General features: G+C 49.7%; 2 non-coding genes across 2 annotated transcripts; both read right to left on the bottom strand.

The window, feature by feature from the left end:
• Positions 1 to 10,046: 10,046 nt before the first annotated feature.
• Trnaa-ggc (transfer RNA alanine (anticodon GGC)) lies at positions 10,047 to 10,119 on the bottom strand. The gene has a single exon. It is a non-coding gene; the product is annotated as a tRNA-Ala (tRNA).
• A 5,727-nt stretch (positions 10,120 to 15,846) lies between these two features.
• Trnaa-ggc (transfer RNA alanine (anticodon GGC)) lies at positions 15,847 to 15,919 on the bottom strand. Its single transcript has one exon. It is a non-coding gene; the product is annotated as a tRNA-Ala (tRNA).
• Between the last annotated feature and the right edge of the window lie 1,679 nt (positions 15,920 to 17,598).

The following is a 17,598-nucleotide window of genomic DNA, read 5'->3' on the forward strand; positions in this document are numbered from 1 at the left end:
CATCTGCTGGCTGTGAATTATTCCACTTGCATATCAAGGTGCGCATGTAGGTGTGTTAAAAATTCTGGAGGCACTGGGTATTGATCCCAGTACCTCTCGCATACTAAGCGACCGCTCTACCATCTGAGCTACGCCCGCCCCCCCCGAAGACTAAGGGTGCTACATACAGCCATATAGACGACACAGACACTTGCACTCCCATTATTCAGCAGACAAACACTACTCTCTATGTATCCGTTAGGGTGTCTTTCAGGTTTCGTGCATTCTGTATCGAATCGTAGTTGGCCACAATGAAAGTGGCACGTATAACGTCGAAAATAGAATTCGGACACCGCTCTGAGTAAGTCCAACGTGTTGTCCATCCTCTAGACTTCAATGAGGTTAAGCCGCGATACCTAAGACAGATCTGTACTCGATGACACCTCGATAACAGCCGGTCCCCACACTTACATCTTGCTCTCCTTACGTCAGTATACATCATATCAGTCTGTGACGCTGGCTTTGCAACATCTTGCGTGCCTTTAGGTTCGCCGCGACCAACACTTACCATGCACTGACCACAAAAAATGGAGGCGCCGCGGCTTGAACCCTGGACCTTTCACATGCCAAGCGAACGCTCTACCAACTGAGCTACGCCCCATGCACGAGCAAACTGCGCTATTCCCCATTCTTTGCGACTCAGATGCGCACGGACACGATGGTTGGTTGGTTTGTAGCGGTGAAGGGAGCAGACTACAAAGGCGCGGACCCGTTCATAGACACAAAAGTTCCAAGTAGTTTCGATGCTCTGGTATTACAAATGCAAATTCCGTCTGTTTTTAACGTCTTAAATTGAAAGAGCCGTCACAAATTGCTCCGTTTTCACTCCTTGTCGACAATCATACAGCACCTGAGGTAACAAACACATCTCGAGCCCCATTGTGCACTCCATTATTCATGCCAACTCAGTGCCTCGCTCTTTACTACTGTGTACCAATCTTGTCGTCCAACTGCAAAACACTGGGCCACAACAAGTTTCCGCGTCTCCATTGCACTGCGCATACTACGAAACGCTCCCCAAACTTGGCACTCACCCTCGCAGCCGACTTTTCCGACTTTCCAAACGCTCACGCTAGTGACAGCATTATTTATAGTTCGACGTCGCGCCAAAGCGAATGAGCACATTTCGCCTACGGCTTAGGCCGCCCTCCTAGTGTGGCTGCTCGGTGTCTGCAGGCAGCGAGGGTCTGCAAGCTTCCCGTGTTCGCACCTATGTCACCTGTGCTTGCTTGTCAGAGACAGACTATCGCAAAACATACAACTCACTCCATGAATTGATTGCTACGGCATCTGTTATCAGCAGTCACAACTAGCAATACCAGTAGCAGCTGACTGCACGCAAAGAATAGGAATGTTCAGTGGGATTTACGTGAACTCGGCGCAAGCTTGTATCTTCCTAGACACATCTGCTGGCTGTGAATTATTCCACTTGCATATCAAGGTGCGCATGTAGGTGTGTTAAAAATTCTGGAGGCACTGGGTATTGATCCCAGTACCTCTCGCATACTAAGCGAGCGCTCTACCATCTGAGCTACGCCCGCCCCCCCGAAGACTAAGGGTGCTACATACAGCCATATAGACGACACAGACCCTTGCACTCCCATTATTCAGCAGACAAACACTACTCTCTATGTATCCGTTAGGGTGTCTTTCAGGTTTCGTGCATTCTGTATCGAATCGTAGTTGGCCACAATGAAAGTGGCACGTATAACGTCGAAAATAGAATTCGGACACCGCTCTGAGTAAGACCAACGTGTTGTCCACACTCTAGGATTCACTGAGGTTAAGCCGCGATACCTAAGACAGATCTACACTCGATGACACCTCGATAACAGCCGGTCCCCACACTTACATCTTGCTCTCCTTACGTCAGTATACATCATATCAGTCTGTGACGCTGGCTTTGCAACATCTTGCGTGCCTTTAGGTTCGCCACGACCAACACTTACCATGCACTGACCACAAAAAATGGAGGCGCCGCGGCTTGAACCCTGGACCATTCACATGCCAAGCGAACGCTCTACCAACTGAGCTACGCCCCATGCACGAGCAAACTGCGCTATTCCCCATTCTTTGCGACTCAGATGCGCGCGGACACGATGGTTGGTTGGTTTGTAGCGGTGAAGGGAGCAGAGTACAAAGGCGCGGACCCGTTCATATACACAAAAGTTCCAAGTAGTTTCGATGCTCTGGTATTACAAATGCAAATTCCGTCTGTTTTTAATGTCTTAAATTGAAAGAGCCGTCACAAATTGCTCCGTTTTCACTCCTTGTCGACAATAATACAGCACCTGAGGTAACAAACACATCTCGAGCCCCATTGTGCACTCCATTATTCATGCCAACTCAGTGCCTCGCTCTTTACTACTGTGTACCAATCTTGTCGTCCAACTGCAAAACACTGGGCCACAACAAGTTTCCGCGTCTCCATTGCACTGCGCATACTACGAAACGCTCCCCAAACTTGGCACTCACCCTCGCAGCCGACTTTTCCGACTTTCCACGACGCTCACGCAACGCACACGCTAGTGACAGCATTATTTATAGTTCGACGTCGCGCCAAAGCGAATGAGCACATTTCGCCTACGGCTTAGGCCGCCCTCCTAGTCTGGCTGCTCGGTGTCTGCAGGCAGCGAGGGTCTGCAAGCTTCCCGTGTTCGCACCTATGTCACCTGTGCTTGCTTGTCAGAGACAGACTATCGCAAAACATACAACTCACTCCATGAATTGATTGCTACGGCATCTGTTATCAGCAGTCACAACTAGCAACACCAGTAGCAGCTGACTGCACGCAAAGAATAGGAATGTGCAGTGGGATTTACGTGAAATCGGCGCAAGCTTGTATCTTCCTAGACACATCTGCTGGCTGTGAATTATTCCACTTGCATATCAAGGTGCGCATGTAGGTGTGTTAAAAATTCTGGAGGCACTGGGTATTGATCCCAGTACCTCTCGCATACTAAGCGAGCGCTCTACCATCTGAGCTACGCCCGCCCCCCCGAAGACTAAGTGTGCTACATACAGCCATATAGACGACACAGACCCTTGCACTCCCATTATTCAGCAGACAAACACTACTCTCTATGTATCCGTTAGGGTGTCTTTCAGGTTTCGTGCATTCTGTATCGAATCGTAGTTGGCCACAATGAAAGTGGCACGTATAACGTCGAAAATAGAATTCGGACACCGCTCTGAGTACGTCCAACGTGTTGTCCATCCTCTAGACTTCAATGAGGTTAAGCCGCGATACCTAAGACAGATCTGCACTCGATGACACCTCGATAACAGCCGGTCCCCACACTTACATCTTGCTCTCCTTACGTCAGTATACATCATATCAGTCTGTGACGCTGGCTTTGCAACATCTTGCGTGCCTTTAGGTTTGCCGTGACCAACACTTACCATGCACTGACCATAAAAAATGGAGGCGCCGCGGCTTGAACCCTGGACCTTTCACATGCCAAGCGAACGCTCTACCAACTGAGCTACGCCCCATGCACGAGCAAACTGCGCTATTCCCCATTCTTTGCGACTCAGATGCGCACCGACACGATGGTTGGTTGGTTTGTAGCGGTGAAGGGAGCAGAGTACAAAGGCGCGGACCCGTTCATATACACAAAAGTTCCAAGTACTTTCGATGCTCTGGTATTACAAATGCAAATTCCGTCTGTTTTTAACGTCTTAAATTGAAAGAGCCGTCACAAATTGCTCCGTTTTCACTCCTTGTCGACAATCATACAGCACCTGAGGTAACAAACACATCTCGAGCCCCATTGTGCACTCCATTATTCATGCCAACTCAGTGCCTCGCTCTTTACTACTGTGTACCAATCTTGTCGTCCAACTGCAAAACACTGGGCCACAACAAGTTTCCGCGTCTCCATTGCACTGCGCATACTACGAAACGCTCCCCAAACTTGGCACTCACCCTCGCAGCCGACTTTTCCGACTTTCCACGACGCTCACGCAACGCTCACGCTAGTGACAGCATTATTTATAGTTCGACGTCGCGCCAAAGCGAATGAGCACATTTCGCCTACGGCTTAGGCCGCCCTCCTAGTGTGGCTGCTCGGTGTCTGCAGGCAGCGAGGGTCTGCAAGCTTCCCGTGTTCGCACCTATGTCACCTGTGCTTGCTTGTCAGAGACAGACTATCGCAAAACATACAACTCACTCCATGAATTGATTGCTACGGCATCTGTTATCAGCAGTAACAACTAGCAACACCAGTAGCAGCTGACTGCACGCAAAGAATAGGAATGTTCAGTGGGATTTACGTGAACTCGGCGCAAGCTTGTATCTTCCTAGACACATCTGCTGGCTGTGAATTATTCCACTTGCATATCAAGGTGCGCATGTAGGTGTGTTAAAAATTCTGGAGGCACTGGGTATTGATCCCAGTACCTTTCGCATACTAAGCGAGCTCTCTACCATCTTTTTTTTTTATTTTTTTTTTTTTGCGCTTTTGTTTCATGCAAAATACACCAAATTTAATATGTCGTAGAAATAACTGCTCCTGGGAAGGACATATTCTTGATCTCATACGTTGCTTTATTCAGAATCACAATGAGACAAATGGAAGTCTTTGCAGTGAGTATAACCTTGACTATAGTACAGGAAAACCGAATTGTTATAACAGATATTCATGTTATCCACGTCCTACTTCATCTCAAGGACGATGTGAAGAAAATTTTGAAATGTTGACTGATACCGGTGCCCATATTGGTTGGTTGTGCGCCAGTGTTGGTGTGAGAGATATACTTGAAAATCTAAGACATTAGGCGCACTGCCGGACAGAATATAGTGGATAAAATGTCCCATAAGCCATAGGTAGCTGTTATGTTTGGCTGCAGGGAAGAGTCGGTAGTCCGGGCGCAGAATGTCGTGGATCTGAATCGCATGAGGCGCAGTCCGGTTGAGCACAGCGAGTTTTTTGCGCGTCCAATTCCAGATGTGCACTTGATCCTTGCAGACAAACAGATGTGCAATAGTCTCAACCATGTGGCACAAGTCGCAGTAGGGACTGGGTGCAAGATTAATCCTGTGCCGCTTTTCTTTCGTCGGAATAGTGTCAGCGACCACGTCATACCATTTGGAGCGGACATCTGTCGGAAGCGTTGGATTATGGATGTTAGCCCAAACGAGGGACCAATTGCAAGCCGGATACTTCTTTTCCAAGGGGCCAGGCAGTGACGGCCGAAGTAAGTGGCGGTACAGTTTTACCGTCGGCTTCTTGAAAAGCTCGTCGTCGAGATAGCTACTTTCAAGGTAATACAGTGCTATATGCTGAAAGTGCGGGCCGACGTGGCCAATGTCCACAGGCGGAGATATATTGCGGGGGCGGGACAGTTGATAGAGCCGCTTCGTGACGGTGTCCTCGCTGGCGGTGAGTATCTGCCATGAGCGTTTCAGATACAGGGCTAGGGCATGAATGCCGGGGTTTTTCAAGCCAAGGCCTCCCATATCGCATGGCAGTGCTGTTGTGGTGAAGGAAACCTTAAAAATATTGAGCTTCCAGACGTACCAGGCGGCCGCCGCTAGGAGTGATCTTGCTACTGTGGGTGGCATAGGTAGGACGGCGGCAACAAATTGTAATTTGGAGAGGGCATAAGAGTTGACGAAAAAGGCTCGCTGCAGACGATCGAGGTGTCGCATGTTCTGGTCGCGCAGGAGTGCTTTTATCGCCTGAATTTTGGGTATCCAATTTTTGTGAGACATGTCCAGAGGCCGGGCCGTAACGTAGAGACCAAGGTGTTTTCTAGTCTGTACACAGGGCAGCCAAGCGTCGCCTGTGATAGGTCGTTCTTGACCAAGCGTTAAGGCGGCGGATTTATTGACGTTTAACATGGCACCACTATCTCTTTGGAATTCCTCAAGAATGCGTTTCGCTGCGGTGACATCGCGAACGTCGTTAAGAAGCACGCTGACATCGTCTGCGTAAGCTTGGACCACAGACTTGATACCATAAAACTGGAATCCAGGGAGGCTATGATGTAGATGGCGCAACAAGGGTTCCATGAGGATCGCATAGAGCGTCGTTGAAAGTGGACAGCCTTGCTTGATACTCCGTGAGAGCTGGACGTACTCCGTCAATGTATTATTGATCAGGAAGCGTGTACGGGTACCACTGATACAGTTGTTGATGAGGTGGATAAAATTAAGACTGAAGCCCATTGATTCCATCACGCCGCTGAGATAGTGATAGTCAGCTCGATCGTAAGCCTTATCGAAGTCAAGAAATGCTATGGCCATAGGAGTGCGGGTGGCCCAGGTGAGGGAGACGAGATGCCGATATAGCGCCAAAATGGTGGACAGCGACCGACCACGGATCGCACTCATTTGGTATGGTCCCAGAAGATAGGGTAACAGCTGCCGTAATCGGGCATTGAGGGCGCGCGTCAGAAGCTTAAAGTCGGCATTGAGCAAAGTAATGGGCCGCAGATCTTTGGTGGTGGTCGGCGTCGGCGTCTTAGGTATTAAAACAGTTAACCCTTCTGTGAAGGCTGGGGGTAGAGCAATCCCACGTAGTACTTCATTGTACATCTCTGTGAGTTCGTCCCCTAATATAGGCCAATATTTGACGTAAAACTCGACAGAGAGCCCGTCCGTGCCCGGAGATTTATTTCGTGGCGCAGCAAGCAGGGCATCCTTCAGTTCTTCTTTGGTAAAGGGAGCAAGCAGGTCCCGATTGAGGTCGTCGGTAATGCAGTACGGCGGGGGTCCAGAATGATACCATTCTCGCACTTTCTCATGTGGTACACCAGCACAGGTGTAAAGTGCAGCAAAGTGGTTGGTAACATGGTTTTTGATGTCTCGCTGTAGGGTATAACAAGCACCGTCTGCATCCTGCAACTTATGAATAAGTTTCCTACGCGCTGCACGTAACTGTTGGACGATATGATGGACTGACGTCTGCTGTTGCGGCAAGTTTGTGGAGTCACGTGCTCGAATCTGGTGGCCGACGGCAGTGCAGCCCGTCAAGGATGTAATCTTGGCTTGGAGTCTGCGTACGTGCGTGATGTTATTAGGCACCTGATGATAATCCCGGTACAATTCTCGCAGGGCACAGAAATAGAATTCAGTGATTTCCTTCTCACCGCGAGCGCGAATCCGGGCGTGGTGCTTGATGCAAGTAATGAGTTTCCCCTTTGCATGAAGCGTCCACCAATCAATCCACGTGGAATACGTGGGCCTGCTTGATGTTACGGAGTGCCAAACTGACCGGATCTCACGCTCTAAAGTGGCGTCTTGTAAGAGGCGACAGTTGAGTTGCCATCGTCCGAAGCCTCTATAAACTTTCTGCGGTGAGTGATTAAAGACGATGTGGTAAGCGATATGGTCACTGAAATTAACGGGCCAATATTCGCAAGTTCCCACGTCGGCTAAAAGACCGCGTTGCACATATATGCGATCTAACCTGCTGGAAGATGTCTGCGTAAAGTGAGTAAAGGCAACTTCATCTGGGTGTAAGGTCGCCCACGTGTCGACTGACTGCAATTCTGTAACCAGTGTTAGCAGTTCCTGGCTGAAGTTGAAGTTCGGCGTTTGATCGGTGCGGCGCAATACGCAGTTAAAGTCACCACCCATAATAATACGCAGACGCAAGTCGGTGATTAGATTCGCTATCTCTCCCGTGTAAAACTCCCTCCTCGCCGCTCGCGCGTTGGAACCGGAAGGGGCGTACACATTAAGAAGGAGTACATCATGGAACTGTGCGGCAATGCCTCGTCCGGTAGGTAACATGGACAAACAAGAACATTCAATGCCTTCCCGATACAGAATGATCGTACCTGCCTCCGTCCCTATATTGACAATGGCGTCATAACCGGGGACGTCGGCTAGGAGTGGAGTCAGTGCTTCCTGTACGAACAGAATATCTATATCAGCGGCCCGTAAATAATGTCGAAGGCTGTGGATTTTTGCTTGAGAGACAATGCGGTTAACATTTATGGTAGAAATCTTATAGGATTGTCGTGAACGGAGCGATATGGGATGAGTGGTCATCTGCAGATGAAAACAGGTACGATTTTTATCCCTTCATCAGTCGTCCGCTTCGGAGGTCGTATAAGTCTAGACGTCGCCGTCCGTGGACGCTGCATTGCGCCGAGACGTAAGCAGCGTATCACCAGTTGCCATCGGTTCTTCACGCTCGGGATTGCCAGTCATATCTTCAATATCATCCGCCCAATTATCGACAGACACAGCCGTCGTCGCGCCTGCTGCAGCAGTTCCGGAACCGCATTGCGGGCCGTCACCCTGCACATCTGCAACTTGGGCCGTCCGCGGTGGTGCACTAATATGTGCCCTCCCCGTGTCAAGGTTGGATACATCATCGTTAATATTCATGGGTGAGGCCAACGACGGAAGATAATCTTCGGTCCCCGAAGTGTCATCGCAGATCATGCGGCCCGCGTGTTTGGCCTTTTCACGCAAGGGAGGTGCCGATTGAGCTGCCGCCGGACGAGCGATCCGACGTTTCTTGTGCTTTTTCGGGGAGGACTCACTGACAGAGGCTTCCGCATTCTTTAAAGGAAGAGGAAGAGCCTCTGTCTCTTGCTGGCTGTCAGTAGCAGTAGTGGCCGCCTCCACAACGTCAACCCTGGCTTCCTCACGTGAGGCGTCACGGGGCACCGCGGCTAGTAAGCCAGCGACCGGCAAGGCTTCCTGAGCGGTAGAGATTTCCATAGGTACATCTCCGTCATTCGTAACATCGGCCACACTAAGTCCGACTTCCGCAGCCGACGCAGTGGGTGTATTTGCACGGACCGCCGCTACATAAGTAGTCGGTAATATTGTCGGTTGCGGGGGAGGGCCCAGTTCACCCGCAGGCAGCTGCGTTACACGTCGTTGGATGCACTGTGCCCGGACGTGTCCCGTGGAATTACAGCCTGAACATGTGCGAGGCTGTGCCTCATATATGATTATCGCCCTATATCCACAAATCGTTAGGTAGGACGGAATATGCCGTTGCAATTCGATCTTAATTTGCCGCACACCGTTCAAAACAGGGTACTTGTGGAACGGGGCCCACTTTTCGGCAATGTTACTGATAATTTTGCCGTAGGACTTAATAGAAGCATTAATTTGTTCAGCCGAGATTTCAAAAGGCAACTCGAAAATCCTGACGGTACGAATACCAAGACCAGCGTGGACAACAGTCACCTCACCAACATTCCCGTCACTGTGTCGAAATTTATAGGTACCGCCACATGAATCGATGATTTTGTCGCACAATTCTGGGTCACGCAATTTGATATATACTGTGCTACTGACAATAGACAAATGGATACCAATGATATCGGTGGGAGGCAATTTAACGTCTTCATCGAGAAATCGTTCGACTTCGTAATATTTCGGTCGAGAAAAACTTCCATCAAACATAAACTTCAAAGTATCTTTCCGCTCTGGGTGATCCATGTTAGGTTCTATTCGTTACAAACAAGATGTTTGCGCGCCGCAACGGCCCTCGACTCACCACGTGCAGCACCGCAGGCCGCAGCTGAGCATGTAAACAACGCTCCAGGCACGTCCGACTTGCACGACGGCCGCGCCTCGACTGCGACCATCTGAGCTACGCCCGCCCCCCCGAAGACTAAGGGTGCTACATACAGCCATATAGACGACACAGACCCTTGCACTCCCATTATTCAGCAGACAAACACTACTCTCTATGTATCCGTTTGGGTGTCTTTCAGGTTTCGTGCATTCTGTATCGAATCGTAGTTGGCCACAATGAAAGTGGCACGTATAACGTCGAAAATAGAATTCGGACACCGCTCTGAGTAAGTCCAACGTGTTGTCCATCCTCTAGACTTCAATGAGGTTAAGCCGCGATACCTAAGACAGATCTGCACTCGATGACACCTCGATAACAGCCGGTCCCCACACTTACATCTTGCTCTCCTTACGTCAGTATACATCATATCAGTCTGTGACGCTGGCTTTGCAACATCTTGCGTGCCTTTAGGTTCGCCGTGACCAACACTTACCATGCACTGACCATAAAAAATGGAGGCGCCGCGGCTTGAACCCTGGACCTTTCACATGCCAAGCGAACGCTCTACCAACTGAGCTACGCCCCTTGCACGAGCAAACTGCGCTATTCCCCATTCTTTGCGACTCAGATGCGCACCGACACGATGGTTGGTTGGTTTGTAGCGGTGAAGGGAGCAGAGTACAAAGGCGCGGACCCGTTCATATACACAAAAGTTCCAAGTACTTTCGATGCTCTGGTATTACAAATGCAAATTCCGTCTGTTTTTAACGTCTTAAATTGAAAGAGCCGTCACAAATTGCTCCGTTTTCACTCCTTGTCGACAATCATACAGCACCTGAGGAAACAAACACATCTCGAGCCCCATTGTGCACTCCATTATTCATGCCAACTCAGTGCCTCGCTCTTTACTACTGTGTACCAATCTTGTCGTCCAACTGCAAAACACTGGGCCACAACAAGTTTCCGCGTCTCCATTGCACTGCGCATACTACGAAACGCTCCCCAAACTTGGCACTCACCCTCGCAGCCGACTTTTCCGACTTTCCACGACGCTCACGCAACGCTCACGCTAGTGACAGCATTATTTATAGTTCGACGTCGCGCCAAAGCGAATGAGCACATTTCGCCTACGGCTTAGGCCGCCCTCCTAGTGTGGCTGCTCGGTGTCTGCAGGCAGCGAGGGTCTGCAAGCTTCCTGTGTTCGCACCTATGTCACCTGTGCTTGCTTGTCAGAGACAGACTATCGCAAAACATACAACTCACTCCATGAATTGATTGCTACGGCATCTGTTATCAGCAGTCACAACTAGCAACACCAGTAGCAGCTGACTGCACGCAAAGAATAGAAATGTTCAGTGGGATTTACGTGAACTCGGCGCAAGCTTGTATCTTCCTAGACACATCTGCTGGCTGTGAATTATTCCACTTGCATATCAAGGTGCGCATGTAGGTGTGTTAAAAATTCTGGAGGCACTGGGTATTGATCCCAGTACCTCTCGCATACTAAGCGAGCGGTGTACCATCTGAGCTACGCCCGCCCCCCCGAAGACTAAGGGTGCTACATACAGCCATATAGACGACACAGACCCTTGCACTCCCATTATTCAGCAGACAAACACTACTCTCTATGTATCCGTTAGGGTGTCTTTCAGGTTTCGTGCATTCTGTATCGAATCGTAGTTGGCCACAATGAAAGTGGCACGTATAACGTCGAAAATAGAATTCGGAAACCGCTCTGAGTAAGTCCAACGTGTTGTCCATCCTCTAGACTTCAATGAGGTTAAGCCGCGATACCTAAGACAGATCTGCACTCGATGACACCTCGTTAACAGCCGGTCCCCACACTTACATCTTGCTCTCCTTACGTCAGTATACATCATATCAGTCTGTGACGCTGGCTTTGCAACATCTTGCGTGCCTTTAGGTTCGCCACGACCAACACTTACCATGCACTGACCACAAAAAATGGAGGCGCCGCGGCTTGAACCCTGGACCATTCACATGCCAAGCGAACGCTCTACCAACTGAGCTACGCCCCATGCACGAGCAAACTGCGCTATTCCCCATTCTTTGCGACTCAGATGCGCGCGGACACGATGGTTGGTTGGTTTGTAGCGGTGAAGGGAGCAGAGTACAAAGGCGCGGACCCGTTCATATACACAAAAGTTCCAAGTAGTTTCGATGCTCTAGTATTACAAATGCAAATTCCGTCTGTTTTTAACGTCTTAAATTGAAAGAGCCGTCACAAATTGCTCCGTTTTCACTCCTTGTCGACAATCATACAGCACCTGAGGTAACAAACACATCTCGAGCCCCATTGTGCACTCCATTATTCATGCCAACTCAGTGCCTCGCTCTTTACTACTGTGTACCAATCTTGTCGTCCAACTGCAAAACACTGGGCCACAACAAGTTTCCGCGTCTCCATTGCACTGCGCATACTACGAAACGCTCCCCAAACTTGGCACTCACCCTCGCAGCCGACTTTTCCGACTTTCCACGACGCTCACGCTAGTGACAGCATTATTTATAGTTCGACGTCGCGCCAAAGCGAATGAGCACATTTCGCCTACGGCTTAGGCCGCCCTCCTAGTGTGGCTGCTCGGTGTCTGCAGGCAGCGAGGGTCTGCAAGCTTCCCGTGTTCGCACCTATGTCACCTGTGCTTGCTTGTCAGAGACAGACTATCGCAAAACATACAACTCACTCCATGAATTGATTGCTACGGCATCTGTTATCAGCAGTCACAACTAGCAACACCAGTAGCAGCTGACTGCACGCAAAGAATAGAAATGTTCAGTGGGATTTACGTGAACTCGGCGCAAGCTTGTATCTTCCTAGACACATCTGCTGGCTGTGAATTATTCCACTTGCATATCAAGGTGCGCATGTAGGTGTGTTAAAAATTCTGGAGGCACTGGGTATTGATCCCAGTACCTCTCGCATACTAAGCGAGAGGTGTACCATCTGAGCTACGCCCGCCCCCCCGAAGACTAAGGGTGCTACATACAGCCATATAGACGACACAGACCCTTGCACTCCCATTATTTAGCAGACAAACACTACTCTCTATGTATCCGTTAGGGTGTCTTTCAGGTTTCGTGCATTCTGTATCGAATCGTAGTTGGCCACAATGAAAGTGGCACGTATAACGTCGAAAATAGAATTCGGACACCGCTCTGAGTAAGTCCAACGTGTTGTCCATCCTCTAGACTTCAATGAGGTTAAGCCGCGATACCTAAGACAGATCTGCACTCGATGACACCTCGTTAACAGCCGGTCCCCACACTTACATCTTGCTCTCCTTACGTCAGTATACATCATATCAGTCTGTGACGCTGGCTTTGCAACATCTTGCGTGCCTTTAGGTTCGCCGCGACCAACACTTACCATGCACTGACCACAAAAAATGGAGGCGCCGCGGCTTGAACCCTGGACCTTTCACATGCCAAGCGAACGCTCTACCAACTGAGCTACGCCCCATGCACGAGCAAACTGCGCTATTCCCCATTCTTTGCGACTCAGATGCGCACCGACACGATGGTTGGTTGGTCTGTAGCGGTGAAGGGAGCAGAGTACAAAGGCGCGGACCCGTTCATATACACAAAAGTTCCAAGTAGTTTCGATGCTCTGGTATTACAAATGCAAATTCCGTCTGTTTTTAACGTCTTAAATTGAAAGAGCCGTCACAAATTGCTCCGTTTTCACTCCTTGTCGACAATCATACAGCACCTGAGGTAACAAACACATCTCAAGCCCCATTGTGCACTCCATTATTCATGCCAACTCAGTGCCTCGCTCTTTACTACTGTGTACCAATCTTGTCGTCCAACTGCAAAACACTGGGCCACAACAAGTTTCCGCGTCTCCATTGCACTGCGCATACTACGAAACGCTCCCCAAACTTGGCACTCACCCTCGCAGCCGACTTTTCCGACTTTCCACGACGCTCACGCAACGCTCACGCTAGTGACAGCATTATTTATAGTACGACGTCGCGCCAAAGCGAATGAGCACATTTCGCCAACGGCTTAGGCCGCCCTCCTAGTGTGGCTGCTCCGTGTCTGCAGGCAGCGAGGGTCTGCAAGCTTCCTGTGTTCGCACCTATGTCACCTGTGCTTGCTTGTCAGAGACAGACTATCGCAAAACATACAACTCACTCCATGAATTGATTGCTACGGCATCTGTTATCAGCAGTCACAACTAGCAACACCAGTAGCAGCTGACTGCACGCAAAGAATAGGAATGTGCAGTGGGATTTACGTGAACTCGGCGCAAGCTTGTATCTTCCTAGACACATCTGCTGGTTGTGAATTATTCCACTTGCATATCAAGGTGCGCATGTAGGTGTGTTAAAAATTCTGGAGGCACTGGGTATTGATCCCAGTACCTCTCGCACACTAAGCGAGCGGTGTACCATCTGAGCTACGCCCGCCCCCCCGAAGACTAAGGGTGCTACATACAGCCATATAGACGACACAGACCCTTGCACTCCCATTATTTAGCAGACAAACACTACTCTCTATGTATCCGTTAGGGTGTCTTTCAGGTTTCGTGCATTCTGTATCGAATCGTAGTTGGCCACAATGAAAGTGGCACGTATAACGTCGAAAATAGAATTCGGACACCGCTCTGAGTAAGTCCAACGTTTGTCCATCCTCTAGACTTCAATGAGGTTAAGCCGCGATACCTAAGACAGATCTGCACTCGATGACACCTCGTTAACAGCCGGTCCCCACACTTACATCTTGCTCTCCTTACGTCAGTATACATCATATCAGTCTGTGACGCTGGCTTTGCAACATCTTGCGTGCCTTTAGGTTCGCCGCGACCAACACTTACCATGCACTGACCACAAAAAATGGAGGCGCCGCGGCTTGAACCCTGGACCTTTCACATGCCAAGCGAACGCTCTACCAACTGAGCTACGCCCCATGCACGAGCAAACTGCGCTATTCCCCATTCTTTGCGACTCAGATGCGCACCGACACGATGGTTGGTTGGTCTGTAGCGGTGAAGGGAGCAGAGTACAAAGGCGCGGACCCGTTCATATACACAAAAGTTCCAAGTAGTTTCGATGCTCTGGTATTACAAATGCAAATTCCGTCTGTTTTTAACGTCTTAAATTGAAAGAGCCGTCACAAATTGCTCCGTTTTCACTCCTTGTCGACAATCATACAGCACCTGAGGTAACAAACACATCTCAAGCCCCATTGTGCACTCCATTATTCATGCCAACTCAGTGCCTCGCTCTTTACTACTGTGTACCAATCTTGTCGTCCAACTGCAAAACACTGGGCCACAACAAGTTTCCGCGTCTCCATTGCACTGCGCATACTACGAAACGCTCCCCAAACTTGGCACTCACCCTCGCAGCCGACTTTTCCGACTTTCCACGACGCTCACGCAACGCTCACGCTAGTGACAGCATTATTTATAGTACGACGTCGCGCCAAAGCGAATGAGCACATTTCGCCAACGGCTTAGGCCGCCCTCCTAGTGTGGCTGCTCCGTGTCTGCAGGCAGCGAGGGTCTGCAAGCTTCCTGTGTTCGCACCTATGACAGCTGTGCTTGCTTGTCAGAGACAGACTATCGCAAAACATACAACTCACTCCATGAATTGATTGCTACGGCATCTGTTATCAGCAGTCACAACTAGCAACACCAGTAGCAGCTGACTGCACGCAAAGAATAGGAATGTGCAGTGGGATTTACGTGAACTCGGCGCAAGCTTGTATCTTCCTAGACACATCTGCTGGCTGTGAATTATTCCACTTGCATATCAAGGTGCGCATGTAGGTGTGTTAAAAATTCTGGAGGCACTGGGTATTGATCCCAGTACCTCTCGCATACTAAGCGAGCGGTGTACCATCTGAGCTACGCCCGCCCCCCCGAAGACTAAGGGTGCTACATACAGCCATATAGATGACACAGACCCTTGCACACCCATTATTCAGCAGACAAACACTACTCTCTATGTATCCGTTAGGGTGTCTTTCAGGTTTCGTGTATTCTGTATCGAATCGTAGTTGGCCACAATGAAAGTGGCACGTATAACGTCGAAAATAGAATTCGGACACCGCTCTGAGTAAGACCAACGTGTTGTCCACACTCTAGGATTCACTGAGGTTAAGCCGCGATACCTAAGACAGATCTACACTCGATGACACCTCGATAACAGCCGGTCCCCACACTTACATCTTGCTCTCCTTACGTCAGTATACATCATATCAGTCTGTGACGCTGGCTTTGCAACATCTTGCGTGCCTTTAGGTTCGCCGCGACCAACACTTACCATGCACTCACCACAAAAAATTGAGGCGCCGCGGCTTGAACCCTGGTCCTTCCACATGCCAAGCGAACGCTCTACCAACTGAGCTACGCCCCATGCACGAGCAAACTGCGCTATTCCCCATTTTTTGCGACTCAGATGCGCACGGACACGATGGTTGGTTGGTTTGTAGCGGTGAAGGGAGCAGAGTACAAAGGCGCGGACCCGTTCATATACACAAAAGTTCCAAGTAGTTTCGATGCTCTGGTATTACAAATGCAAATTCCGTCTGTTTTTAACGTCTTAAATTGAAAGAGCCGTCACAAATTGCTCCGTTTTCACTCCTTGTCGACAATCATACATCACCTGAGGTAACAAACACATCTCGAGCCCCAATGTGCAGTCCATTATTCATGCCAACTCAGTGCCTCGCTCTATACTACTGTGTACCAATCTTGTCGTCCAACTGCAAAACACTGGGCCACGACAAGTTTCCGCGTCTCCATTGCACTGCGCATACTACGTAACGCTCCCCAAACTTGGCACTCACCCTCGCAGCCGACTTTTCCGACTTTCCACGACGCTCACGCTAGTGACAGCATTATTTATAGTTCGACGTCGCGCCAAAGCGAATGAGCACATTTCGCCTACGGCTTAGGCCGCCCTCCTAGTGTGGCTGCTCGGTGTCTGCAGGCAGCGAGGGTCTGCAAGCTTCCTGTGTTCGCACCTATGTCACCTGTGCTTGCTTGTCAGAGACAGACTATCGCAAAACATACAACTCACTCCATGAATTGATTGCTACGGCATCTGTTATCAGCAGTCACAACTAACAACACCAGTAGCAGCTGACTGCACGCAAAGAATAGGAATGTGCAGTGGGATTTACGTGAACTCGGCGCAAGCTTGTATCTTCCTAGACACATCTGCTGGCTGTGAATTATTCCACTTGCATATCAAGGTGCGCATGTAGGTGTGTTAAACATTCTGGAGGCACTGGGTATTGATCCCAGTACCTCTCGCATACTAAGCGAGCGCTCTACCATCTGTGCTACGCCCGCCCCGGAGACTACTGGTGCTACATACAGCCATATAGACGACACAGACCCTTGCGCTTCCATTATTCAGCAGACAAACACTACTCTCTATGTATCCGTTAGGGTGTCTTTCAGGCTTCATGCATTCTGTACCGAATCGTAGTTGGCCACAATGAAAGTGGCACGTATAACGTCGAAAATAGAATTCGGACACCGCTCTGAGTAAGACCAACGTGTTGTCCACCCTCTAGACTTCAATGAGGTTAAGCCGCGATACCTAAGACAGATCGGCACTCGATGACACCTCGATAACAGCCGGTCCCCACACTTACATCTTGCACTCCTTACGTCAGTAAACATCATATCAGTCTGTGACGCTGGCTTTGCAACATCTTGCGTGCCTTTAGGTTCGCCGCGACCAACACTTACCATGCACTGACCACAAAAAATGGAGGCGCCGCGGCTTGAACCCTGGACCTTTCACATGCCAAGCGAACGCTCTACCAACTGAGCTACGCCCCATGCACGAGCAAACTGCGCTATTCCCCATTGTTTGCGACTCAGATGCGCACGGACACGATGGTTGGTTGGTTTGTAGCGGTGAAGGGAGCAGAGTACAAAGGCGCGGACCCGTTCATATACACAAAAGTTCCAAGTAGTTTCGATGCTCTGGTATTACAAATGCAAATTCCGTCTGTTTTTAAAGTCTTAAATTGAAAGAGCCGTCACAAATTGCTCCGTTTTCACTCCTTGTCGACAATC

The sequence above is a fragment of the Schistocerca gregaria genome, unplaced genomic scaffold, assembly GCF_023897955.1.
Source record: "Schistocerca gregaria isolate iqSchGreg1 unplaced genomic scaffold, iqSchGreg1.2 ptg000174l, whole genome shotgun sequence".
Classification (NCBI taxonomy): Eukaryota; Metazoa; Arthropoda; class Insecta; order Orthoptera; family Acrididae; genus Schistocerca; species Schistocerca gregaria.